The sequence below is a fragment of the Ixodes scapularis genome, unplaced genomic scaffold (genome assembly GCF_016920785.2).
Source record: "Ixodes scapularis isolate PalLabHiFi unplaced genomic scaffold, ASM1692078v2 PGA_scaffold4__175_contigs__length_147842914, whole genome shotgun sequence".
NCBI lineage: Eukaryota > Metazoa > Arthropoda > Arachnida > Ixodida > Ixodidae > Ixodes > Ixodes scapularis.
The window spans coordinates 69,745,070-69,762,070 of NW_024609879.1; the positions used below are offsets into that span (position 1 = coordinate 69,745,070).

General features: G+C 41.7%; 1 pseudogene; it reads left to right on the forward strand.

The window, feature by feature from the left end:
* LOC121837890 overlaps positions 1 to 14,760 on the forward strand; it is an 85,384-nt pseudogene extending 70,624 nt beyond the window's left edge.
* The last annotated feature ends 2,241 nt before the right edge of the window (positions 14,761 to 17,001 follow it).

Below are 17,001 nucleotides of genomic sequence, written 5' to 3' on the forward strand. Positions count from 1 at the left end.
GCTACAGTGTGTTGCCAGATGTCCAGGTAGGGTTGCTCGTTACGCCCTGTCATGTTCACGCGCGCGTTGAATGAAGCATTGGCCAGTCTGACCGACGTATACTGACCCGCACCACATTGGAATTTCGTAAACGACTCCCGTTGTGTATTCTGCGTATTTCTTGCGGTGTTTAGTTTTGCATTTGTCCGCAGCATCAGTGGAAGAATTTATTTTGCGGCACACTCTTGACAGCTTATTAGGTGCCGAGAAAACCACTGCTACGTCGTACCGGTCAGCTACCTTTTTAAGGTTGTGGTTAATGGAGTGCATGTACACAATTGCAACTGATCTAACCGTGCTTTTTTGTTTTTTTCAAAGTTGCCCTTTTTTTGCCTTTAATCTTCTTGACTAGTCTTTCCGCCACCTCTACCAGAACACTCTGAGGGAAACCAGCCCTCTGCAGGCTCGCTGTCTGTTTCTTGGGGCTTTCTTGCGCAGTCTGATCACATAATTTTTTTAATGGACGCCTCAAGACACATTTAAGCAATCCCTCGTTTAACAGCCATCAAATGGGCTGATCTGCATGGGAAAACGCACTTCTTGGAGCCCGACTCGTGCGTCCAGCATATGTGATCCCCCCGAGGCTCAGCCAGAACTGTACAGTCGTGCTCTCTGCGCTCTGTGCCGTCGCTTGGAAAATCACGACCCGTCAAGATCTGCACAAGCTTGCTCTTTCATGATGCCTTCCCTTCTTTCGTTTACTCTTCGCCCTTGTGACAAGGAATGTCGCAAAATAGTGGTGGTGTACGCGTTCTTCAGTGTTGGCGTGACGCATCTGTGGTCACGCCACTATCAATGCGATACGCTGCGTGAAATACTCGAGTGATGCCACCGAAGTGCTGCCTCACCGAACTCCAGCCTGCTTCTTTGACTCTTTAATAAATGAAGGATGCCCTCTGGTATAACGCCTTCAAGGCGATATTTATTTCCCTGTTAATCTGGCGCCTTTGCGGAATTTGGTCCTTGTGACCAGTTGGTGGTACATACCAGTTAAGCAGCAATTGCCTTGTCCTACCAATGTCACCCATGATTCTGCCGTCACCTTCGCCAATGTGAGGTAGGAAATCTACGACCACCTCGCCTTATGCATGATAACAGAAATAGCTTAGCCGGCTCGCGACAATGTCGACCTGTTTAAAAAGCAGCGAACTCGGGCCCGAAACCAACGATACCGATGTCGCCATATCAACCAAGTCGCGGAGCGGACGACCTACTACGTGTTGCCACAGCGCGCACGACTCCGCTGGCTCCTCTATTTCCCGTTGATATGTTATGGCCCCCGGACACTTTGACTAGACAAGGTATTAACGCGTTGACGCCACCAAGTGCCAACCCGCGTAACTACGGTATGCTTGGCAATAGGGAGGTCGATGACGTGGCGGCTGAGTCGCGAGCGCGATGCATACCCCGAAACGCACCGCGCTCTTCGGTGGCTGATTCTAGATCCCTCGCCAGAATTGAGCATTTAGAGCGAAAAATACAGCCATCCATTTGAAATACAAGCGTGAGTCATTAGCAGATAAATTTGATTATGTTGAACTTATTTCTCAACGTGAGAAGTACATTTTAAGTTTCGATTCAATATCGATTTAAATGTCGTTGCTGAGTTATGATGTGACCCTGAGTTACTATGCTTCAAAATCGTAAAAAAGAGCACTTTTAAATAAACAGTAAAAAAAAATACGAGTGCAAAACGTAAAAAAAAAGACATCACTACAGAATTACACGAATCCTTCATTTTTTCATTAAAAAAAGAAACAAGACCGAGGCTTTGATGCATCGTTTAAACACTTTGAAATCATAAAAACAGGATTTAAAAAAAAATTTAAAAAAAACTTGCACTTTTTGCTTTTTCAATTATGCGTTAAGATTTGACAATGCATGTCACATTCTGCGCTAAGACACTGATCATAAATGAGCCTTTTATTTACAAAAGGAACGATATGCCTAGCACGCGCAGTGATACGATGTTTGTACCACAAGCAGGAGAGAATTAGCACACCTACCAGCAGAATTATGGTTGCGGCCTTGGAACCGCCGCCTTAAATCGATCGTTTATGAATATAAAACAGTTTCAAATAATAACATTTATATCATTTTTGATAGAAAATATGACCGAATATTTTTAAGCACTTTTTCCGTTTTTCTTTTTTTTTATTATTATAATGTTGTGGTACATTTTGAATGAACCATATTGTTTCACGAGCCGTCAGCGACTGGACGACCGTCCCTGTCGCCACTTTGAACTCTGTTGAATTTGATACATGTATGTGGATTTATGCGTTTTTTTTTTGTAATAAAATATACCCTTGATACGCAAAAGAGATAAATTGATTTAGGGCATTTTGTTTTTACGCGCGCTTGTCTTACCAACTCTTTATTCAGTGCACTGAATATTTTTGTTTGCCCTTGTGTCATTGTTTGACGTTTCATTAATAAGTTCAGTAAAACAAAACTGGGTAAGGCGTTAGAAAATGTTTGACATTCTTTGAAATGAATTAGTCTCTCATCTTTGTTGTGTTTTTTCAGGAGACACATTAGAAATGTGTCCATGATTGATATTGGAAACACTATCAAGGACAATGGTGTGACCAGTAAGCGGAAGGGCCTTCTAACCGGTATGTATGGGAGATTTTACGTTCTAGAACTGATTTTCTTAATCATGTCATTGATTTAAATAGCAACTTGACTCTGGCACCCGATTTTTTTTAAATTTTTTTTTAACATTCTTCAGGCATTGCAGGACGAATCGGAGGAATTTGCTTGAAGGAACATTTTGTCGCAGCCGTGACGGATAATGGAAAATTCCGGGGTGTTGGAAACGCCACTCGCGAGCTGTCATTTCTGTAAGTCAGTATGCTGCATACGTAAACTGCACATTTCAAAAGCCCTTTAATATATAACCGTCAAGTGTCTAGGGATTCTAGTTGATGGCATAAGACGAAAGCTCAGACACACGTACGCTTGTCTCTAATATTAGGGCGTTCAAGTTGCATTGTTTCGTAATTACTTTCTCTGAAACTTGAGCGAGTTGCACTATGAAAAGCACCATAAAGATGCTATACTCTATGTAGAATGAGTGTGAGATGTAGTTATGTTGTCAGTGTCATGAAAAAAGGTGGTAGCGCTACCTGCTCCTACAAAAGTTTCTAGTGCTAAAAATGACGTCGTTCACTTTCAGAGATCATAGTGTAGTTATTTGTTTTCTACACTGACGCAAAATCAGGCGATTTTGTAGCATGAGGACGGCATGAGTGATCGATTCCTTTTATTAATCGCGGCAATAGACGAGATATAAGTGCTTCTTTCAACTATAAAACCAAACGTCGGTCGCAGTGATGAAAATACTGCGACTCCGCTCCGCGCCACGGAATACATTTCGTGTTACCGCCAGTATGGAGATGATGGTGTCATTCTTTTGGAACAGTGAAGGTGTCATCCTCACCCACTGCATACCGAAGGGTACGACTTTGTCGGCTGTATCCTACAGACATATTATGGAAAACAATTGGCACCGACCTTTACCCCAATGTTCTATAATGCATTAAATGCGCCCTTTAAGGAGCGCTCGTTTAAATTTATTTAGAGGACGTTGAACCACTTTTTGAAGAGTGAAGAAGAACCTCTATTTTATATATTTAGCGGGAAACTGACTTCGCGCATAGGTCATAGTAAAGAATTCCCCTCCCTGAGAGTCAGGTTGTTTTGTCCCGGCCCTTCCTAGAAGTCGTAGGTCAGGGCCGGGCGATCGTGGACAGCCGCGAAGGATGGTCGCTTCTTGCTCGTTGGTAGTGGCGGAGCCTCGAAGAAAGATGCTCAAAGTCGGGACCAACGGTTAATAAAAACAAATGTATTAAAACGTCAACAGCAAACTTGGTTACAGATATCTACTGTCCGCTGACGGCAGTAGAGATACCAAACCAAACGCGCCTCGGCGCAAAGTGCCCACCGCGCACGGTGAGGCTCAAAGAAACTCCTCGTCGCTCGCGACAAAGCTACACGGACCGGCGGACCGCGGGAGATAACTTGCTCCGCGCACGGGCTTGTTCAAACTCAACGTTTCCTCGCCAGCGCGTACGAGAAAACTTCCCGCTGACACAGGGCCTGTCCAATCAGGAAGATTATACAATTCTATTGGCCCCAGTGCCAGCGGGTCCTCCACCAATCACAGAAAGGCCACCGAATTCGTTATTTTTTATTTTCTAAGAAGAAAAACAATGCTAAACCCCTGGGGGAACTCTCCAATCGGGGCGATACTTTACTGCTTTACGGGGAAAACACCCCCCACTTCGCCGCGTCAAAACAAATTGGCGCCGTGTCCTTCGAAGTTAGCGAGTAAAGCGTAATAGGGTTCAAGTGGACCCAGACCGGCGCCCCTCATCACTAAAACCTCAATGTAGCAGTCTCCCGACTGCACAAGCCGTCACTGGGAAAGCGCCGTGACGACAAAGCCGGGGAGGGTGCCACTACCTCGCGGCGACAGGCAAGAATGTCTGTCTCCTTCCCGGGCCAAAGATTAAAAAGGGCTCAAGCCGCTCATCCGCCTATCCTCGGGGCGAGCCGTCGGGGTGCCCACATCCGAACGGTTGAAGGTCGATTACCTCAGTTTCCAGGAAACGATCAAATCCTCAAGCGATTCGTACAGTCATATTACATCGATTTCTCTACCCGATTTCGCAGGGAAACTGAATCAATGTATAGGCCAAGGGACGTCGATTTTTCCACTAAATGTATCGGGGAAACTGAATTAGTGTATTATTCACGTGACCGGAAGTCACGTCACACGAATTTTTTTCTTTAACTTGAGCAGGTAAACTGAATTAGTGTATACGTCTCGTGGCAGCTCACGTAACATGAATTTTCTAGTTAGATTTTGCGGGGAAACTAAAGTGAAGTCTAGGGCAAGTGACGTGAATTCGCCACACTAAATTTACCGGGAAATGCCCAGGCGGAGGGACGGGCGGTTGGACAAAATCTTGGGATTAGGGGTTTTTGGGAGTTTCGTTAAGCTAAATTCATTCTTTAAGAGAATAGAAAACATTACCTTAGCAAAAAACATTTTCGACTGGTTCCTCACGCCTCCTTGTCCCCTGAACTTGCGCTCAAAATATTTTAGCCATTTACGACCCTGAAGGTTATCCCACCATTTTCGAGATTTTTAAACGGGCTGCGCCTTGGCGTCAGCAATACTCCAATTATTCTACAGGCCCCCAAAAACTCTTTATAACGCCCATGCAATACTGGCGACCACCTTGCGAAAATTGTATTGAATATGAGCGTGACCATGTAGCAAAATGGCGGTAATCTCTGCTTCTTGGTGGCTTCAACTTATCAAAAATAAAATAGAGGACCTTAGAACTTGAATACCCCTCGTATTTAAACAGCGGAATATAACTACCTACCCTACGGCGATATCAAAGCAATTACAAAAATTTGCGAAAACACTTCTACTTTACACACACTAGGTGCTAGAAGATTGTAGACTCATACAGCTTAAAAAAATCAGACGTTTACAATGCCCTGTAATGCCGGATTAAAGCGCAGCTCTTGAGGAGGGTATGGCCCTCCTCCTTCTCCGTACGCCCTCCTCCTCCCATCTTCCTCCTTTCCCCCTCCTCCTTCTCCTGCTCTCTTGAGGTATTTCGATTTTGCCATATACCGTGCTAAATATATATATATATATATATATATATATATGGGCGGTTTCATTTGGATTCAGGCAACGAGGTGCAGTAACCTTTCTTATCTTGCTTCAAACTTTTATATCTTGTGGCGCATGTTCCAATAAAAACACTCCTTTTTTTTAATATCCTGACATGCTTAGTTTCCGAGGAAAAAAATCTCAGAGAACCGGAAAAAAACGACGAGGTTTTGACGATTGTCGTGTGTGGCGTTTTTTAATCACTCTCAATCTCAAAGTATCAAAAGAGAGCGTCTATGCTTGTTTAGTGTGATATATATGCAACTAGGTAAGACGACATTATAACTACTATTTATTATTCGTCGCTCCAATCATTGTAAAAATCCCCAAACATGCCTCCGCGAACATCTCTGATCTAAATTAAAGATTTTTTTTTTGTTTTGAATCGACTATGTTTAATATCGCGTTTAAGAAAATACCACGTGTAGATTTCATCGCCCTCCAAATTAAACAAAGTTAAATAGTAGTTGGAATAGCAAAATAGTAGTTGGAATGTCACATAACCGACTTGAGTATACATAACAAGAAGAAAATACAGGAGCTCTCTTTCGAATACCCTGAGATTGAGAGTGGTTCAAAAACGCCACACACGACAATCGTCAAAAGCCACCATCGGCATTTGCTCTTTTTTAGAATATTTAGAGGCTTAAAACTCAAATCCAGTGCATATTTCTCTAAAGGAATGTATTCTGGGTAAAAGAAGGGTGCGAAAAAAAAAAAAACGTGACGCAAAAAAAAAAGAATTAATTTTTATTTTCTATACAGCCCGCTGAAATTGAAAGATAGGTGAAAATCTCTGTTTCATAATTTATTTCTCAGTAGTCGTACATAACAAAGGCACAAACTTTGTTTAATTTTGAAGGCAATGATAGGTTATACATGTTGTATTATTTTAAAAACGATACTAAACAAAGTCGACTCAAAAACAAATCCGAAGTCCTTCATCCATTCATTCGGCAAAACGGACAAAGTCGTCTGTAGTCAGCGCCTTTATTAAAACAAAGGTAAACTAGTCAATCGCGATAGATATGGTAAATACAAACGCTGAATGCCTTCACCGACCGCGTTCAGACAGCCAACATAGCTTACAGCGGGCAAAAGGAGAAGCAAGGTAGGCCACCAAATACGTTTTTTTCTGTTTCCCGATAGATGGCGCCCAACATGTGGGGAAAAGCATAATTGGTTCAGAAAAACAGCGCATCGCTTCAACTCAACCTCTTTTGCTACTACCGAGATCGACGGAAGCAACCTCTGTGGCCGCCTGAGCCGCCCGCCATATTACGTGCCACCATCTGTCGGCGGTTGCGGTATCAGGCGCCCTTCTTTAGTAGACGGACGCCGTATCTAGCGGCCATCTAATCTGGCCCTATCCAAATGTATCTCGCCCTACCAAAGCTAGCCGTCAGATAATTTTAATGCCTTTTGCGTTTTCTTCTTTTTCCCGACAGCTGTAGATTGGGATGGGTAGCCTAGAGATGTATTTTTAACAAATTTCCAGGAAAGTGCCTTAATAGGTTTTGATGAATAGGATGGGATGTATAAATAGAATTTGATATATAACCGAATATTTCAGCGGTTGTGCTCAAAATACATTGTTATGTTGTGTTTAATAAACTTTTTTTGTATAATCAACCTCCTGCAATAATGCCTAACGATGATCAAGGTGTTTCTGTAAATAACCATAAATAAACATTTGTTGCACCCCACTCTGGATGCCGTCGAAAGGGATTCCTAACATATTACTCAGTTCAGCTTTTTTAGCGAAAATTTGACACGCGTAATGCTAGCTCCTTGGCCACCTCTGTACAAACTCTTAGCTCGATGCGCTCAGAAGGCGATGTATGTGGTCCAATTTCCCTTTGACTCACCCTCTACAATACAGTTTCTTGCGTCTTTGGAACGTTTTCGGAATCTTTATTGGGTCCTCACAACCTGCGCCTTCCATGTTTTCTTCCTAGCTGCTACATAGTTCTCTTTCGTTCAATAAGCTAAACGGAAACACCTATAATTAGTTTTACGCTATCATCGCGTTCGAAACTACAATCACAAAAGAAAAGTTATTGAAAAAACGTATACTGACTTCTATGATGTGTTTCTTTGTTGTATCAGTTGTTGCATCGTTCATAATGTGTTTTTTTTTTTTGTTTGCATCTATGTGCTGACTTCATGAGAAAGACTTACATGTTTATCCTTCTAGTATGGGCGCCGTGGAAGACGGTCAAGGCCCTCCTGGTTGGGAGTTTGTTCCAGGAAGTGATGGGTTCGAAGGGTGCGACTACGATGACGGCTATCTTATGGGGAAGCCGAATGGAAAGAACAACGAAACACTCTCGGAGTGCACTGCGGCCTCGTTCATAATGGGTGTAGGGTACGTGCGCCTTCAGTTATTAATTCACATCCTCCACAATCCCTAGCACATGTTTGAGGTTTGTGTGATGCTAATGGGCTGCACTTAGTTGAACAAAAACAACTCAGTGGTAATAGAGATATTAGATTAGAAATCAACGCTAATTATTTACAGTAACAATAAGCAATGACGTTCTCACTAGACCAGTAATATTAAAAGACCACTGCTAAATTTATTATTATTTAAATAATATTTTAGCTCAATAAAAAAACTTGGGCTCGCACATGACAACACTATCCGTGTTTTCCTCTCACTCTTTCTTTCTTCCGTCACTACAACGAGCATAAAACCGTCGTGTTCCAATATTTACACAATTTTAGTCCAGGGTAAGAATTTTGTACATTGGGCTTCCACAACCTACCCGCGTCCAGCGTTTTTCAACCTGTGTTGTCACGTGACACGACCCGCCGAAGCAACTGGGATTCATTTGGGTAAGATTTGGAACACAGACTACGAAACCATAATGCGAGAATGGGGGGGCCAATATGTGTTGCAAGTAGGATTGTCCCTCGTAAACCGAAATTATTTTGCAAAAGAAGCCTGAGGAAATCTAATCAGCCAACTCCCTCCCCCCCCCCCCCCCCCCCCCGTTTCAAATGTCGAAAGTACAACCCTCGGTCCTGTACGGCATTATTTACAAGTAATACAATTACTTCCAATCGATTGCCATTTCGAGTAATTGTGTATAACATTCATTTGGAAGTAATCACAAAAGTTATTATATTACTTTTTGAAGTACTAAACTTTTTTTCTAACCGTTACATTTTTTCACTCTTCTTTCTAATGGCGCAATTTGTACAAGATTTCTACCAATGAATCCTCGAACCATGTCTCAGACAGGAGGATGGTTTACAGAAATTGGAGGATTAAGAAGGAAAGTAGTTTAAAATTCGATGATTCTGATGAAATAATAAAAGGTACGAAAGACACGTTTTCAAACAGCAGACAAATCGTTCGTCTTGAAAATATGAAGTAATCTGAAAAGTAACGGTTACATTTTCAAGCAACGGCCAGTTACATTTCTTATTCTGCAGTAAAGAAGTATATTAGACTATGTTTTACAAAAAGCCAACGCAATTGTAAACGATTGCTTTTTTCGAGTAAACAAGTACGAGATTGACATTGAAAAACATCGTACAATTTACGTTTCGTTGACATGTTTTGGAGCCCTGCATCTCAGGAGTAAGCACCTACATCGCTTACTAAATAGCGCTAACCTGAAATCTTATACATGTTTTATATTCCGGTACTAATTTATATAAATTTATTTTCATGACAACGATAACATGAATCGTTAAATTGCATTAATGGATTTTGCTATTTTTGTTCTTTTCTTTAAAAACGCGAATTGTATTTATTTGGTATTTTTCGTGTTATTCCAAATTATGTTAACTTTCTATTGGCTTAATTAAAATTGCCTGTTTGTGGGTGGCATGAGCTGGCTTTGAAGGTGCTAGAGAAGGGAAAGGGATTCGCGAACGTGTAGCCATCAGCAAAAAACAAAAACAAAAACAAAAAGTCCAATCTACCGTTGTTTTGATACCAATGATTACGCGTTTTTTTCTTTTTTGCTTTCAATTCGAATTAGAAGATTTGAGTCGGCCTACGTACTTTTGCTTATTTTAGTTTATTGTGCGCAACAATTCTGTACCTCTCACGTTGTGTTTTTCTGCCTGTCGTGTTCTTTCTCCATCGAAAATTGAAGAACTCGATCCTAACGGCTGTTAGAAACCAGACGACAAGATCTACGAAGGTACGCCTTGTACGTGTTGTTAATAGCGTTCATACCGCTGCTTCGGCTTTTCACTTTCCAAGTTGCTTGCGTCTAAGTTTCTCAATGGCAGACGTTCAAGCTTTGGTCAAGTCTGTTCAGGAGTGTCAACAGAATAAGATGACACATCGGAATGAAAGTTTCCGCTCTGTGAAACACCTCAGCGTGGAAATGCTGAGGCCAGCTTTGACAAGCGCTGAGGGAGATATCTTTTATTATACTTGTCATTTCATATTTGAACGGGTAGAAAAAAGATTATAGCGGTACAGCCCTTGTTAACATATGCTGTTTTTTTTTTACGTTCAAATTCGTTCCTGATGAACGGAGTGAATAAACTGTTGTAATTTCTAATGCCTCCGTTACATAGCTTTCAGACACGTCAGATACGTTTCCACAAAAGACATTATCATGTATGTTTTGACTGCGATCTTCTGCTTGCAATACCTTTTTTTTATAATTGGTACTCTCTGAGAAGTGCAGTACATTAACGCTAATATTGCACCCACAAAAAAAAATCTTATAATTTCCACGCACTTAAAAGTGTCTGCATTTTCTCCACTTTTTATGGAGATATTTTTACATTTGACGGATTAATCCTTTCTCCTCAGTTACCGTAACGCTGATAGGAGTATCTGAAGCTGTTATCTCCCCCTACCAAACACCGCCTTGGCAAAACCTCAACGCGCATAGATCAACTGCTTACACGGGAAGCAGAAGCAATAAGCTACCAAGTTTCAGTTGCTGGGATCGACCCAATGGGCTGTAGCTATTACCTTTTAAAATTAAATGTTAGCTAAATGCAACTTCAGGCTTGCCTATGTTTCTTTTCAGCTGTTACTGTAGGAGGTTTTTGTTTTTTGCCGACGGAAATTTTTATGGTCTAATATGCCGCCAGGTGTTCCTTCCACAAAGTCTTTGAGCACATTGCACTCGTAAAGAGCACTAGTGTACTAACATGAGCTCGTCGACCATCATTTGTTGATCAAATCTGTGAAAATTAGTAATTTAAAAAACTAGACGCAACCAACTTTAAAAGTAAAAGGCTAAAGTTCGGATCTTGAATGATAGTTGCACTACCAGGTCTATGGGTTGTAGATGTTTTCGTCCGGTTTTTAACTCTTGGGACCAAGTCCTATATTCTACAGTGGTGAAAAAACACGACAGACAGAGATCCTAGAAAACAATCTTATATGTATAAGAAAATTCTAGGTACAATAAACGCATATGAATAAATAAGATAATAAAAAAGCATACAATGACCTTATAAGAACATAAAACAACAATATAAAAAAAAAAACCGCATCTCCACGTGGTGAATGATGTTGATTGAGGCAAAGCTCTGGTGGTGCTTCTCTGCGTAGACGCTGAGCCGCAGCATACCGAGTCTTTCGTTCGTTGTCATCCATGTCACGCTGCGGTCAAATGCTCAAATGCGTATATAACCACGTTCCATACCACCCATTCTCCTTCTTACATGGATGAAAACGAACGAAAGGCACGGCATGCTGCGGCTCACCGTCTGCGCAGACAAGCACCACCAGAGCTTCGACCCAATCAATATCATTCACCACGTGGAGATGCGGTTATTTTTTGTTGTTTTTTTGCCCTACACGAGCACGGGAGCACGTGGTCAGGTGCTGGTGACCCGACGGCGGACGGACATACGGACATGGCTAGCCCCTAAGGAGCTTCGACCCTAATATTATATAAGCAGTTACAAGAAACTTCTAAAAAGTGTCTTATAAATTCTTATATAATCTTGTTCTTATATGTTCTTAAAAGGTAATTCCATGCCCTTATATGATCATAATTAGTCATATGCGGTTATTGGACTAGAAACTTTCTCATAAATATAAGATATTTACTAAGAAAACTGGAACAATATGGGGAAAAAAATATACACTGTGTTTTTGTTTTGTTTTGCTTTTTTATGTGTCTGGCCCGGGGGGGGGGGGGGGGGGGGGGAGGGGAGCGCTTTACAAATTTATTCATGAAAGCCGCAAGAGCTGCCTAATACGGTTTGTGCAAGTGAGTTATGAGGCCAAAAAGGGCATATTATAGAGGTTTCACGTTAAGCCAAGTCATTATCAAAGATTTGTTATTAGACCCTTTCCAATAGTCCTCGCCTTCGCCTGTCCACCATGACTTGGTCACGTGCTCTGCGAATCTATTGGACTCGAGTGCTGCGTCGGCATTCGGCGAAGACTCGGATTCAATCAGGCTCTTCATGCCCAATAAATGGCGACGGTCAATGTTGCTTGATGGACTCTGTAAAAGCGTCTTTTACCTTTTCTAATTTTGAAAATAAACCCATGCTTTTAGTGCGAAACTTGCGGAGCGCCACTGAAAACAACTTTGTAAAGAAAGTTTACAAAGACGTTGGGAGCGTTCGAAGCGCGGTGGTGCGGTACAGTTACCAATTGTGCGAAGGACGCGATGCTGGCGGTGTAAAAATAAAAAAAAATAAAAACGTGTAAAAAAAAAAAAAAAAAACGCAGGCCCGTTTTTGCATTATTAGCATTGCGCAGTTTCACGAGTCGTATGTCTAGCGCAGCACCGCGCCTTCCATGGGCCTCGGATCTTTTTCAAATTTACTATTTAGTTGTTTAAGATTACGCTCACAAAGATTTCGTATCGAACTATATATTTGTCTTCCATAATTAAAAACGTTCATTAACACCTTTTTTTCGTTAACCCAGTTATCCTGAAGATTATACTCTTCTATTATGTTCTCCTTGCCGTATAAGTCCACTATTAAATACTTCTTAGTGTTGTTTTCACGTTTTTTACAAATTTTGTGAAGCCTTAAAAACAAGGTATATATTAAACTTCAGATAGACAACAAAATGCACCTCGACTCAAGTGACTGATTTAAAATAAAACAAAGCAAAAGCACTCGTAGCCTACCGTGTCAGAAGAGCGGAGGGGCGGGCCAGACATTATTTTTATAATAGGAACACGTTCACAACACACTCTCCCCTCCCTTCACCTCTCGAAAGCCGGCTCCCCCAGCCCCTTGACTTCCCAAGCTGAAAGCTTACAAGGCCAATGCCCGTAGCATTTAAGCCTGGAAAGCCTTGCAGTAAGCCAACTCGCGCTAAACCACCGCTGTTTTCTTTTTTTTTTTTTTTCTTTTTTTTGAGAGGGGGTCATTGTTTAACCAAGATGTCAAACAATGCTCCCGAATCAACAAACCTGTAGTTTTGTCGATTCGGAAAACTAAAGAAAAAAACTGCACAAATTATAACGAAACATACGAACCTTTCATTGGGCCAATAGAAATTTAGCATCATTGAAACAAGTGGGAAAACAAATATCAAAAGAAATAAAAATGCTATTCTTTACACTAAAGTTGACCTAAAAAATTACTAAATTTAATCTTTTTTGTTAAGTTGCTGGATGCATATTTTGTGCAAATAATCTAACTTAAACTTAAGTGATACCAGTCGATAGGATATGCATATGACTGTAGGTGTAGAGTATCTAATAAGCAACATTTATATGTATCCTAAGATGCAAAGCTACAAGTATCTCACCAGAAGGTCGAATGTACGATATGTGTCACCCGTTATTTCTGGCATTAAAATGGCAAAAATGATTAGTTCAGACAAAAAGAAAAAGACCGTTTTTTCTACGTTTATATAGCAAAATTCTATGATTGCGCAGTGTGTTGTCCTGTTCTCCCATCTCGTCCGTGTCTAGAAGCGCTAACATGTTCTAAAAGTTCCAGCACCAACTCGCCCAACACGCACCATACATAAATTTTATTGTGAACATTTCTTTTTTCACCTATTCATAACAACGCACGGAACTGCGTTAAAAAATCAATCAGGGGAAATGTAGAATTTCACCTTGGGTCCCCTAAAAAGAACTCGGCGGAAGTAAACTTTCTATAAAATTTAAACTGCGGTTTTGCTTATTACGGAAGTGCGGCTGTTATATTTGGGATGTTTCATGAAAGGTGGACCAATCCGATATTGCGAAAACTACGAGTCGCACCAAAACAAGGCGTGTGTCGTTTTCGTCCTGGGCCAGGTGCCTATTTAGGAAAATTATTAAAGTTCGGGATAATTACATTGTTAATTATTTTCCCGTATTTGTTTTTAATATTGAGTTTAAAAGCGTGGTTTCAATGAGAATCTTACTGAGCATCATCAAAAAACACTAAATCAAGAAATTGCAGAACGATAGAAGGCATGCCCAGTATTTTACGACTTTCTGAAAAACCGCACAACTTCGACGGGTTTTTAAGTTTCGGTTTGCAATTGAAGCGCTTCTCGGCACCAACGGAACCGCGCCCCGTGGAGAATCAGTGCAACTATCATCTGCGGGGCTGTCCTCGTGCAATGCAGCAGAGGCTGCATTGCGAGATGCGCTCCGATTGCAAACCGTCGAATTTGTGTGGTGTTTCAGAAAGCCGTAAAATGCTTCCCGTGTCTTCTATCCTTCTGCATTATGTTGATATAATGTTTTTTCGATGATGCTGATCAATTTTCTAGTCGAAACCATGCCCTTAAACGCAATATTAAAATAGTTAATTATGGAAAAATAATTGATACTCTAATTATTCCGGACTTTAATCATTTTCCTAGATAGCCCCTGGCGCAGGACCAAAACGACACAAGCCTTTTTTTTTTTGCTTCGATGCGTAGTTTTCGCAATATCGAATATGTACTCCTTTAGTCAAATACCCTGTGTATTTTTGAGGCAACTCAAAATACCCACCCCAACTCGCGTTTTCGATTTCAAGTACATCCATCCTTCTATTACAGGCAACATGAACACGGATGTTACGACCGCAACCCACCCAACTAACTGTCGGACGAGGAAATCCTGGAATAATATTGCCAGGGAAACTAGCTAATAAAAACATCTTGAAAAAAAAAATTCTACGCCATACCTTAGATTTTGTAGCCTCGAAAGCTTAGAAGTCAAAAATGTGTTCTTACATTTCCGAATTACTTTGATAGATTTTTTTTCAACATAAACCTTCAGGTAACTTGGTGCTATCGGTTATTAGAAAGTCGAGCTCAATAATATGACGCCATGCAAAACAAGATCGACGGCATGTTGGCTATTTTTAATATAATGTTTAAATTAACGTTGTATATTTGAAAACCTATCGATCGTGGTAATGAGCGTCAACGTGTTCCGAAGATAGATTCAAATAAGCACCAATATAAATTGTCATTATTAAGACAATGTTCGCCGACATGTCGAAAGCACGTCCCATAACTATTAAGAAATTAAATTTCGTAAATATTTTCAAAAAATGAAATTCATTCACATTTGCTTCTCGTTAAAACGCGACCCACTCAATTTTCTAGAGTTTGGTGCCAAGTATGCTATGCAGGCAGTTCTCGGCCAGGAATGAGCAAGTAATTTAATTTCTGATACTGTATATAGTTCCGTAAATATATTCTTTTATTTTTTTTTACGGCGAGACCCAAATTATTCACTCCGGAGCAGCGACAGTCACTCAAGAGAATATCGTTTTGGTTTAGACTCCCCTTTCGAGTCGCAGTGGCATGACAAGTTTTATTCGGACACACAAAGTAACTCAAATTTCTCAACTCTGACGGCACAAAGCGAGAGGTAAATGTTACAGGAAAATGAAGATGCTTTACATATTAAGGTTTTAGCAGAAGTTGAATACTGGGACCTCGCAATAAAACTGATCACATTATCTTTAATAGCTTATTTAGTAAAGATTTAGAACAATGATCGTCACGAATGGCGGACGATGAGGAAGGAAAACGGGAAGAACTAAAGATTTAATGGTGGTCAACTTCTGTCAGAAACGAAAAAAGAACACACGTCGAGAAAGCAGCAGCGAGAGTTGGAGGCGACAGCAGCAGGCGACGGTGCGTAGCCGTAACAGATGGCAATTGCGAGAGAGAATCAGTAAATAACTTGGCAATACAGCGCTCGTCTCCTTATCTACTATGCTTGCTGTCTCGAATATTCGGCCTAGATTTGCGAAGAGCTAGGGCAAGCCTGACTAGACAGGGTTATTCTGGCCTACTTATAGAATGTACGCGAATCTTCTCGACGAACGGTGAACCGTATCTCCTCGATCATGCATGCGGTATTACGCCCCCTTTCAAAGCGCATCGCCCGATGCAACAAAAAACAAAACGAAATAATAGTAAGCTAGAAACATCCTCTGAAAAACGAAAAATCCTCAGTGCTACCTAGCGTAGAACTGCTTCAGTCTAACGACGTGAACCATATCGGGTCGAGGTCAGCGTCGTGATAATATTTGAAATCCGCGAAGTACCACTTCGCAGTTAAGCTTCCCAAGGGGATTAAGTACCTTTTACGGTCCGAAGTGTCGTTTCAACAGTTTTTCGCTGAGGCCGCGGCGAGGAATGGGTGCCCACACCCACACCCTGTCTCAGGGTTTGGAATGAACATCCCGACAACGAAGATTGTAGCGGCCAGCGTTGACACGCTGCTGGTCCTGAATCCGCAGTCGTGCGAGTTAGCGGACTTCTTCGGCCCGCTGAGCAACCATCTGGGCGTCATCGCCCAGATGGTTAGCTGGTTCGTGGGGCAGCATCGCGTTCAGCATCGCGTTGTTACTTTTCGATCATGTACCGGTCGGAGAGGTGTGACTCCAGTGGTCTCTTGTACCACCCTGTATTATGCAAACATGACGTAGGGTAAGACTTCGTCCCTAGTCTTGTGCTCCATCTCGACGTACATGGCGATCATGTCGGCGATGGTTTTGTTCAGCCGTTCCGTCAGCCGGTCCGTCTGCGGATGATACGCCGTCGTTCGGCGATGACCGCTGTAGCTGAGTCGGAGGATCTCCTGAGTTAGCTGGGCCAAAAACGACGACACTCAGTTTGTAATCACTACTCTGAGGGCGCCGTGCCTGAGGGCGATGGCCTCGACGAGGCACTTGGCTACTTCCACAGCGATTCCCTATGGGAGCGTTTTTGTCTCGGCGTACCTTCTGACGTAATTTTTTGCGACGGCGATCCATCGTTTTCTTTGCGTCCATGATGGGAACGGTTTAAGCAAGTTCATTCCGATCTGCTGGAACAGCGTAGTCGGTGGAGTGATCGGCTGCAGCAG